The following is a 12,306-nucleotide window of genomic DNA, read 5'->3' as shown; positions in this document are numbered from 1 at the left end:
CCCTGGGAGGGTCCCCTGAATCTTCCTAACCGTTTCCCTAGGGTACTTAAGGGCATACCTGGGTGTAAGTCCCTAGATTCATCGTGGGATAAGATTCAGATCACACACCATTTCTTCTTCTACCGTCTGGGCACTCTGGACTTTGTTGGACTTCGTTTGGGCCTGACCTCGTCTCCCTTCCAGTCTGCTGCATTGTCTGTGCCTGTGTATCATACAGGAACCTTCCAAGAGCCGTGAAGCATCAAAGACACTTGAAGGAATCTCGCTCGGAGTGGAGGAGTCACTCCCCTGCATTCGCAGGCACCACAACTAAGTCAGCCGGTCTGCTGATCCTGAGCTCCTCCAGACTATGTAAGGTTCTGCAACACAGGTGGTAGTTTTCTACAGCTTCCGAGGCCTGCCCTGCCCTCTCACCAAGTTTGAGGCCAGTATCCCTCGTGGGGGTTGCAATAACCGAACCCCTGTGCATGGTGTCAACTTGCAGTTGCAAAGGCTTGTTGACTTTTTTCAAAGAAGATCTTCGGGCTCCAAGTAGCCCCAACCTCAAGCACCTCCAGTGACCAGAATCTTAAGCCACACCGCATTGTGTGCATCATTGCGCTGAATGTTTTGGTGAGCTGCTTGAGGTCCTCTCGCAACTCCAGTGCCTCCAGCCTGTGGGTCCACTTGAGGGTCACCATTGTTTCTTTTGGGCTCCCCTAATTGCTCATGGCCTTCCCTGACTCCCCTGCTTTTGGTGAGTCCCCTGGACCTTGCTTGGCCCAACTTTGCTCCTTCTTCAATTCCTGCATTGATTGCATTTGCCAAGGCGTCTTAGTGCTCCCACCGGACACAGACCCCTCAGCACTCGACATCCTTCGTGGGACAGCTCGTTCATGGCTCCTGGTCCTCCTCAGCATTGCCTGGTCCTCACAGCTGCAGAGTCATGGTCATCGCCATCCATCCTGCAACACCCGACATCGGAGGGCATTCATCTTCTAAGTCTCCGGGTAACCCCTGAGTGACATAGACACTGTCCCCTCTGCTTGCAGGTAACTCTCATCTAGAATCCATCCTCGGATTCCACCGGACACTTTCTCCTTCTTCAGCAGCGGCACTTTCCTCAAGTCCTTCATTGGGTTCGACTACGGTTTCCAACACCACTTCACACATATGCACGGGGATTCCCTGGTGTAGGTAATGTGGATACTAGGGTATCCACAGGTGGGATGGCTTTCCAACCTTCTGTCTTCCAAGGGATTTCTTCAGGGTCCACTGGGAATGGTCTTTAATCCAACCACGACTTACACGTAGAGTTGTACAGAGCACGCAGTCGTGATCCCACACTGCACACGCTCTCCTCGGGGTCCCTATCTACTAACCTCAGGTGGTTTCTAGGGTCCCCAGCTCTTCTACATCCCCTCGACATTGTCTTGACCCAAGTCGTGGTTCTTATACCACTTTCTCAGTATATGGTTTGGTCCCCCCCTGGGTTCCACTGTGTATTTCGTGCTATTTACTATGTTTCTTTGCTAAAGTATTGTGTGCATTGTGCATATCTCCGGGTAGGAGATATTTCTATGTGTTAGAGAGCATTATATAATAAATACATATTTTTATGAATACTTTGTGAGGTTCTTTTTCACGTAATCTATACTACAAGATTGCATTATGGTAAAACAAGCTGCTTTACACTCCTTCTGGACTAAGCCTGAAGGCTGCTCTCCACTGCTACCACTTAGAGAGGTTTCTAAGGTTGTCTAAGACCTCTTAAATCACCATAAGGTTTGTCTGGACTGGTGAAGGTGTCCCCTTACATAAGTGTACATCATCTACCAGTCCAGCTTCTCACACATACCCTTAAGAAAAGTATTGCATTGCCCATGCAACACCATGAGTGACGCAAGGGCACTGCAATCCAGTAGTACAGCTAGGACTTAGTTATATTTTGGGCCATGGTATACCCTGATAACTTTGCAGTATACTGTAGTACAAGGCGATGACAGGCCAGTATATACTTGGGCCATGGCTGTTTTTAGAAACTGAAAAGGCAGCCATATTGTATTTACTACACTTTGGCTGTGTTCAGTGTTAGGGCCTTATATATAGGTAAGTAGTGGGTCCCTAACTATTGACTCTCTTATAAAGTCGTAATAGGTAGAGGTTATTTATTCATCGTTTTTATATATTTTTAAATATGTTTACGGCCATGTATATTGTGAATTCCCCCGAAAGTTACTGGGATGACAGACATCACTAAGGGGCCAATTCCGATCCGGGTGGGAAGGGCACCGAACGCGATCCGGCTGGAAAAACTACGAGCCGTACGCGTGTTTTCCACCCGACTCGTACAGCTGTACGAGTGAGCTAGTACGATGCGAGCTACGTGAAAATCACCGACCGAGTCGCTTCCGGGTCCGAACCGCTCCGTACGTCTCGGCCACAAGCTAACCGTGGCGTGCAATGGATGCGATGTACGACCGAGCCAGTACAATGCACGCGTCGAACAGCCAGTGCGACGTCCGGGAAGTTGCCTTTGGGGGTCCGCGTCGGACCCTCTGTCACCCGCAGCCCTACGACTCGGACACAGGGTCTCCCCAACACAGGCATGTACGGTGCAGATGGCCCCGACGCATACCCACTGTAGGGGCGCCCTTGCGCGAGACGTACCCATTCAGTCAATGGGAGCCCATGTACGCGTCGTACGATCGGCTCCCATTGACTTCTATGGGAGTCCGACCGAACCGAGTCCGGCACCATACGGCCGCCTCGTACTCGCTCGGTCGGACTGCAGGACTCCGGCTCGGTCGGAAAACACTCCGGATCTGGCTCGGTCGGAGAGCTTTCCGACCCAGATCGGAACCGGCCCCTAAGTTTTAATGCCTTCTAACTTAAAAAATACTTAACTGCAGTACCCAAAAAGTACCCAAAAAGAATCATATCTGCACCATAATATATAATCCTGCCAAATTTCATGTAAATTCATTCAGCGTTTTTGTGCTACATCAAATACAAATGTCTACGGAAAATGCATTGGCGGAAAAATGCATTTGGGACACCCTTTTGTCTTTGTACACTCTTAACAATTCACCACAAAAATGTACATCATCTCAAAATGTAGAAAATGCTACAGGTCTGGAAAGTTTTGTTGATTTGTCAAACAGGTGGAAAGTTATCAGGGAGATAATATTTGAAGAATTCCTATCTTTAGGAACACTAACTATAACTATAGAGTGGCAATCAGATTTAGTGTGATTTCTTTCTATTTATCGATTGTATTTGTTATGTATTTGTTCATTAGTTTACATAATCATGCAACTATAAATGTGTCTTTTAGTTGGTCATTTAGTAATTCTGGAACTTTACACATGCAGTCTAGTTTATGTTTTGGGCTTCCTTGCAACATTTTGTAGTATTGTGGTACATATGAAGCCCAAAGTGAATGAAAGCCAATGATAGTTGTTATAAAAATTACGATTATATATTTTTTTCCTAATGGCCAATTTTCATGTCCTCCACATAGTAGGTTGTATAGCTCACTGCTAGGTCACTTTTCCATTTTGTTGCACAGAGTACATAAGGAAGATGGGTTTTGTTAGGCTTGTTGGATGCAATTTGATTTTGTGAGCCGAAAACATGCAACATATTCAGTCTAAGATGTATTCTATTTGTTATGTATTTGTTTGAAGGTTTCCATTCACATGTGACCATAAAGGGGTCTTTCAGTTAGTTGTTCATGTGGTAAATCTGAAACTTTACATATGCAGTCTAGTTTATTATTTGGGCTTCCTTGCTACTTTTCGTAGGATTGTGCTACATATGAAGGCCAAAGTGAATGAAAGGCAATCATTGTATTGTTGTTATTAAAGTTGATATTACTATGTTTTTCATAGTGGACAATTATCATGTCCACTAAATAGTAGTTTGAGTGGCTCACTGCTAGAACAATTTTCATTTTATTGCACAGGGGTGAATAAGTAAGATGGTTTTGTTTGACTTGTTGGGCCAGATTTATTTTGTGAGCCAGAGAGCATGCAAAGAAAACTTATGTAGATTAAGATGTATTCTACTCGTTATGTATCTGTTTATAGGTTTCCATTAGTATCTGGCAATAAATGTGTCTTTCAGATGTTCATGTAGTAACTCTGAAACTTTACATATGCAGTCTAGTTTATGTTTGGGCTTCCTTGCTATTTTAAGTAGTATTGTGCTACAAGATATCACTAAGTTTAAAAGCATTATAACTTAAAAAATACACTGTCTACCTGCACTACCCCACAGAATCATATGCGCCCCCTAATGTCTAATACTACAAAATTTCATAAAAATCAAGTTGACGGTTTTCTTGCTATGCAAAATGAAAATAGTTGATGGAAAATGCATTGGATTTCAACCCCGTTTCGGGACCCCCCTTTTTCTGTACACCCCCTTGACCAAATACTGCAACACTTTCAGTCCTCCCAATAATAAAATGGGTGCACCAGGTCTGCAAAGTTTTGTACAAATTTGTCAAACGGATGCAAAGCTACTAACAGACAAAAATTTGTAAAACCCTTGCAATAACTAGATACTGCACTATAACGTCCCTGTAAGCTTTGTTTTTTTTCGTGAATATATACAAATTTATGTTTTTTTTATTGTAAAAATAAATATTTTTCACACCAGTTAATGTGTGCATATTCATTTTTCACAATGTGAGTAAATGTATATATAAAAATAAATATAATATATATATATATATATTACAAAGCAGTCGCGGCCGAGATGGCTCGCGTGGGAAGTGGGGGTCACGGGGGAGGTCGTATGGGGGTATAATAAAAAAAGATGACATTTTAATTTACCTTGAGGCAGGGACCTGCGTCTTCTTCGCACCTGCTCTCTTGCCTCTGTCAGGAACAGGAAGCAGGCAGCCATGCTCCCTCCCATAAGCCAATCACAATGCTGCAAGCAGCATTGTGATTGGTCGGGACAGCGCCCAGCCAGGGGCTTATGGGGTGGGCATGTTCTCCATGTAGGCAGCCTGCACGGAGAAGGGCAGAGTGTGCATGACTGGTTTGGGCAGGCCGAGAGGGCAGACCAAACAGTCTTTGCGCACTCAGGAGTGGGCAAACCACTCCTCTCCTGCCCTGTTCAGAGAGCACAGCAACCCCGCCCACCCACCCGCATCGCAAACATAAAATGGTAATAACTTAAAGTTATTACCATTTTATGTTTCTGCTTCTCCCACTGCAAGAAAGCAGTGGGGCATCGTTCCTCCACCGTAGTAGAGGAGCCGCCCCTATTATGGAGTTTAATTTGAGATGTCATTAGTGATGTCAATGACGATGTCATGAGTAATGTAATATGTGAGGTCATAAGCAGTGCATTGCGGGGCGCAAATTATAGTTAGCTCAGCTAAATATAACTGCTCAATTTCTCTGGTTTTGTACGAGTGAAATGTCAGCTTAACTATAACGTCCCTGTAACCTTTGGTTTTTTCAGTGAATATATATATATTTTTTTAAATTGTAAAAATAAATATTTTTCACACCGGTTAATAAGTGTGCATATTTATTTTTCACAATAATAGTAGATATATTTAAAAATAAATCTAATATATAAATATATATATATATTACGGAGTGTCATTTGAGATATCATCAGTAACGTCATCAGTGATGTCGCTGACCATGTTATGAGTGAGGTAATATGTGAGGCCATAAGCAGTGCATTGCAGTGGCACGAGTTATAGTTAGCACAACTAACTATAACTCCTGAATTTCTCTGTTTTGTGTGAGTGAAATGTCAGCCTAACGATAACATTCCTGTAACCTTTGGGTTTTTCAGTGAATTTCTAATGGTTTTATAAAATTCTATTTCCTAACTATAACGTCCCTGTAACCTTTGTTTTTTGTGCGAATTTCTAAGGTTTTTCAATGCTAATTCCTAACTATAACGTCCCTGTAACCTTTGGGCTTTTCAATTTCTAAGGTTTTTTAAAATTCTATATCTTAATTGTAACATCCAATCTGTTTAAGTGAGTCTCTAAGATTTTCGTATTTTCTTTCTATAATTGAATATTGTATATTATATTTATATTGTAGACCACTCATTTTTTGATTTGGTATGTGTCTATCCGAAAGTACATTCATAACTGGTTACATTTTTAAGAATTTTTGAGTCGACATAACATTGTCGTATTTACTGTCGAAAATGTGTGATCAGAAAATGTATTTCACATACTGTAAAATACACTTGAAGACATTTTTTAAATCAGAGCCACCCAAGAGGCTAAGAATTTGTTCATTTACTTGGCAAAAAATATTTTTTTTAAATTCATAAATCTGCGATGACGGCCTGATGATCGCGATCATGTTGTGAAATCTCAAAACAAAAGAAGCCATTCAACGACCACCACCACATTCAAACATTTTAACTTTAAAAATTCATTCTATTACAATACACACATTACTAACCACATCACTGCTTTAAAACATATATGTACACATATTTTTCTAGTAAGTTTTTTAAGAAACTGTCTAAACCCTTATTCCCGTTTTTGCAATCACACTGAGGGTCGCGACAAATCCGGTAACCGCGACAATCACGCCTTTTTTAGGGGTGCAAAACACATATGTGCACACATTTTACAGTATTTTAGACACTAGGAATTTGTTACTGCACTGTTTAAAGTCATATTTGTGTTGGGAGTTTGTATAAAAACAACCATTTAAAACAAATTTACATTTTCACAGTGATGCCGGGCGTCACGAATACGTCGTTAACCACGATCACCGCGAATACGTCTTGACTTGACAAAACAAATGCAGGCATTCAAAAGCCACCACCACATTCAAAAATTACAACTGCAAAATAGATTTTAACTAGGGCTACCGGTTTTATGGTATTTCTTTTTTTTACATGTCCATCTGTATTTATCCATATTTATTTTTTGCTAATTTTATCTGTATTTATCCATATTTATTTTAGGTTTTGTGGGAAAAAAAATAGATTTTAACTGGTATATTTCCACATTCATTTAACCGATAAATAAGCACTCATGCTTGAATGTCTACTGGGTTTCAGTGATATGAAGACCTGTAGAACATAAATCAATGCCCTTGTATGATTCTATGCAAATGTCATTATCAACCATGTGCATATTTACAGCTGTTTAAGCCTCTTTACTAAACTTCATTTCTTTTTTAACCCTCTTACCTAGCAATCCACACAGCTATTGGCCTGGCAGTCATGATAGAGAGTATTTAGAATCACTCAAAAAGCAACCCAATTTCTGTTTTCATCCACATTTAAAAATAAATAGAGACAAGGAAATACATGGTTTTTACGGATTTTTACAGATAAATACAGACAGTATTTATCTGTAAAAATCCGTAAAAATGGAAAACAGGGAGCCTTAATTATAACCAACACACTAAACACATAACTATCTAAACTACTGTATAATAGCATGTACTACTCCCTTACTATCTCTATACCACGGTGCATAACTTTTTCAGTTTAATCTATGACTGCATTTATCACTTTGTCACTAAGTGTCTCATTTACTGTATAAGTATTTGACAGGATCTGTAAGACGATTATCAGTCTATCAATACTTCTGTAACAAAATGTGTAACTGCCTCAGTACATCAATGAGTGGGTGCATCAGTGTCACATTGGGTCAGTGATTGGCTGCGTAAGTCTCTCACTCAATGTGTGAGTAGGTGCATGACTGCCCTTGTAAATTTGTAAGTAAGTATATGACTATCTGACTGGATCTGTGAGTGGATACATGAGTGTCTGAGTGTCTGAATGGGCGTGTGAGTAGATGTATGAGTGTCTCAGTAGAGTGGGTGTATGACTGTCTCAGTGGGTCTGTACATGGGTGCGTCACTCTCCGAGGAAGTCTGAAAGTGGGTGCATAAGTACCTGAATAGGTATGTGAGTGAGTGCATCAGTATCTGAGTGGGTATGTGACTGGATGTTTAAGTGTGTGAGTGGATATGTGAATGGGTGTATGAGTATCTGAGTGAGTTTGTGAGTGCATACATGAGTCTGTGACAATGACCAGCAAGTGTATACAAATATATATAATACAAAAAATATATTTTTTTCAATATTCGTGACAACGTCAGTAGTTGTGACGTCCCCGCGATGGTACATGGGGAGCCACGCTGGCGGTCGCGGAGTCTTTGTGAATATCGCGCGCAATGAAAAAAACCCATTTTTGACACATAACTTGTGCCACTAACACACCTATTTCTCAATCACGGGGTCAGATTATCTCCACCTTGAGCCCTTATGCTAGCTTTCAGACAAATGTTCAGCCCCAGAAACCATTTCTGGATGATAAAATGGGGGCCACAACTTTCTATTCAGGTTGCGTTCAGCCAATCAGAGCATTCCTGCTGGCGCGGGCATTCGCGATTCTCATTCGATTTGCAAAATATCCATTGCCAGAGATATATCTATATATCTCTGCCTAAATTTCTCAAAAACTACTGAACGGATTTACACCAAATAACCAAAAGGCACGTCCTTAAACCATCATCTACCTCCCTGCCAAATTTGGTGTAAGTCCGTTTAGCGGTTCGGGCAGTAGGTGTGGCTAAAGGTTGCTATGGGAATTAAGATTACAAATGCACCCTTATTTTGTGCCCTGATTTGTCAGTCCCTACTGAACGGATCATCCCCAAACTTTCAATGACACACAGAACCTACCTTGACACTGTTTTGGGAGAATTTTATTGAAGGTTGGTCAAACGACGCCAAAGTTATAGACAAGTCAAAAAATGCTTTTCCTATGGAAACTAGGTCCTATCTATAACTACCTACTAGTACTGGTCTATGTATATATATTATAGTTAGGACCTAGTTTCCATAGGAAAAGCATTTTTTGACCTCCCTATAACTTTATAGCAAAGGGCTTAGAGTTCAACATCCTATTTGCTGTTGAACATGTGGGGAAGAAACACGGAAATATAGAAGAACAGACCAGTTCGGGGAAAGGCATCCACCTTTACAATGGAAGATTGGGAGAAAAAACAAGAGGAGGCGGTGGGAGACGTTTTCGATGAAGAAAGACCGGGAACTAGTAGTTCCAATAAAGAATTGACAACAGGAGGTGGCGCACAAAGCCACGATGCAGAAACAATCATGCGGAAATTAGAAAAATTGAAACATACAGAAATTTCTAAGTGGTGGGAGATTCGCTCCTTGGAGAAATACATGGAGGTAGAAAGAGTGCCCCGAGGCTTAAGGATCCTAATTGCCCCAGCTTTTGAGAACTTAGATCCTGACACGCTGTTAGAATGGCAATTAATAATGCTGAATCATCAAAGAATATGATGAAGATCCTAGTCAAGTATGCCAAAAAAGATAGGCTGATGATTTTGGAAGAAATTAAAAACCTTGAGCAAGAACTGACTGGGGTGAGCAATCCGGAGAATATTGCCAAATTTGAAAAAGAACTGGAAACAAAACTCACTAATCATGAAAGAACAATCAAAGAACGCAAATCATTAAAGTTCACAAGGGATCGCTTAGATTACCAGAGGGGACAAATTTACACCTTCGCTAAGCATTTTGACACCCTGCGTCACTAAGACATGTCAAAAAATCCTGCGCCATCTACAAGCAATAAAGAAAAGAAGAAGACAGGAGATACCAGTTCCGAATGGAGCTCTGAAGTAGATACAGAGCCAGAAGAGGGTAAAAGTTCAACAAACACTGCAGTGGAAGAGTTTCGTTTTTTAGGTTGGGAGCGGACCCTCAACACAAGACAGAAACCTCAAGGAGGGGGATGAGGTCGGGGGTACAGAAAAGACGCCCAAGAAGGAGGCGAGGGAATGGAACTACGCTCAGGGGCCAACACACAGAACTACAGGTGCAACAAATGAAAGCACCAGTATCTACCACTGTAGTAAACCTCTCCAATCTATCATTGACCGAGGATGAAATCAAATGTTTGGCATTGGGTTTATCCTTCTGCAAGTGAATGAATTTTAATGATGCGCAGACGCGCATTGATTTTTATAAATTCATGCGGTAATTAAAGTTAAAGAAGCATTTTGTGAACCAGCCCCTCAGGTCCAATCAAGATAGAATGGAAAAAGAGGATTAATCCATAGGATGTCTAGCAATTGAAGAATTAAATATACTCATGATTATGGACGAATTGGAAAATAATAATGACCAGGAGGTGGAAACCGAGATTTCAAGCACAGAAACAGCTGAAAAACATGGCATGGATATATATGGAGCAAGGAAAACTAGTTTCAAGAAAAAGTCATGTTTTATACCAATTCTTTCAAAAGATTCTATAGACTTATACGCAGAACGAGTGATTAAAGACTTGAAAGAAATAGCTAAAGATTCTAGCAAGGAGTTTTGCAGTAAAATCAAAAAAATGAAAGAAATTACCAAAAGATCATGGAAAAGATAAAGGCAAGAACTGATATTGTGGTCAGGCAATCTGACAAAGGTGAAAACGTGGTGCTGTGGCCATTAGAGAAATACATCGAAGAGGCCAAACTTCAATTGAAAGACACAGCATGTTACCAAAGAGTAAAACAGAGTAACATCCTAGAGATAAAAAAATAAATGTCATAAGGAGTTATCAAGGTGGAGGGGCATGGGCTTATTATCGGATGCAGAATACCAATATCTGTTGGTGGAGAAACCGGTAATGCCCATCTTGTATCTAATACCTAAAATTCACAAAAAACAAAACTTCCCCTCCTGGTAGGCCAATTATCTCTGCCATTGGTAGTCCATTTGAGACATCATCACGATATTTGGACCACTTTCTACAAGAATTTGTGAAACAACTGCCATCACATATCCAAGATACGAGAGACTTTTTGAAAAAACTGAAAAATGTCCAATGGGAGACCCAGAAATTTGTTAATTACCCATGACGTCGCCTCGTTATATATGAGTATCGCCCATGAAGATGGACTTAAAGCTCTCAGACACTATTTGAACGGCAGACCAGTCCAGATGTATCAACACTCTGAAAAGTTGCTAAGAATGGCTGAACCGTGTCTGAATAACAACCTGTTTCTTTATGGAAATTACACTTACAGACAACTCATGGGAACGGCGATGGGCACCTGCTTCGCCCCAAGCTATGCGAACCTACGCATGGGCTGGTGGGAGGAGCAGGTGCTCAAAGTCCCGTTTGCAAAGGAATAGGAAGAAAATATCAAAGTCTGGGTCAGATTCATAGATGATCTTTTTATTATCTGGAATGGATTGACAGAGAGTGCTTCCATGTTTATTGAATCTTTAAATGCTAATAATCTTAATCTTAAATTCACCAGCTCCATCAGTGAGTCAAATGTACATTTTCTTGATTTGGAGGTTTTTATCAATAGTGATAAAATACATACACACACCTTCAGGAAGCCCACAGCTGGGAATTCCATTCTACACTGTAAAAGCTTCCATCCACAAAGACTAAAATAAGCATCCCCTATGCCGAACAATTGCACATGAAAAGAAATTGCAGTAAAATAGGCTCTCTACAAGTAGCACAGCGAAACCTAAGGATAGATTCCATGAAAGGAGTTATAGTCAATCAGTATTAGATCAAGCTGTGAAAAAGGTTAACAAACTAGCCAGGAATTATATCCTAGTGAGTACCAAAAAGGAGAAGGAAAAATCAGCACAAGATGTGAGGATGATTACCGGGTACAAATGCCTATCATGCCAGTGTGAGAGACTGCATGAATAGGCATTGGCACCTGGTCAAAGGGGATCCTACGATTGGGGACACGGTCTTCAGAAAGCCGCTGATATCTTTGAGGAGGGCTAAATCAATGAGAGAAGATTTGGTCAAGAGCAGCCCTGAGATAATTGAATCAAAGAATTGGCTCACTGACAAACCAGGTTTCACGAAATGTCCGAAATGCAAGGCGTGCAAACATGGTGTAAATACCAAAGAAGCACATTTGCCTTTCTTGCATAAACCGTGGAGGATTCCACGGTTCCTAAACTGCAGAAGTGACCATGTTGTATATGTGCTGCATTGCACATGTCCACTTCGATACATTGGCAGCACTATACACATGGCCCACGTTAGGATCCTCCAGCACCTCAGAGCAATAAATAAGAAAGATCAAGCATATCTGGTTGCTCACCATATAAATGAAATACATGGTGGAAAGAGTGAGGAACTAACTTGTTATGTAATTGATTCGGTCCCTAAAAGAAGGAGAGGGGGAAATCGAGAAAGGAAATTGAGACAACTGGAATCTAGGTATATTTTAATGTTTGATTCTAAGGCCCCTAATGGCCTACATTCAGATGAAGATTTACGTGTACATTTAGAATGAGGGATGG

Source organism: Triturus cristatus, chromosome 2_1 (genome assembly GCF_964204655.1).
Source record: "Triturus cristatus chromosome 2_1, aTriCri1.1, whole genome shotgun sequence".
In the NCBI taxonomy this organism is placed as follows: domain Eukaryota; kingdom Metazoa; phylum Chordata; class Amphibia; order Caudata; family Salamandridae; genus Triturus; species Triturus cristatus.
This window is presented reverse-complemented; position numbering follows the sequence as displayed.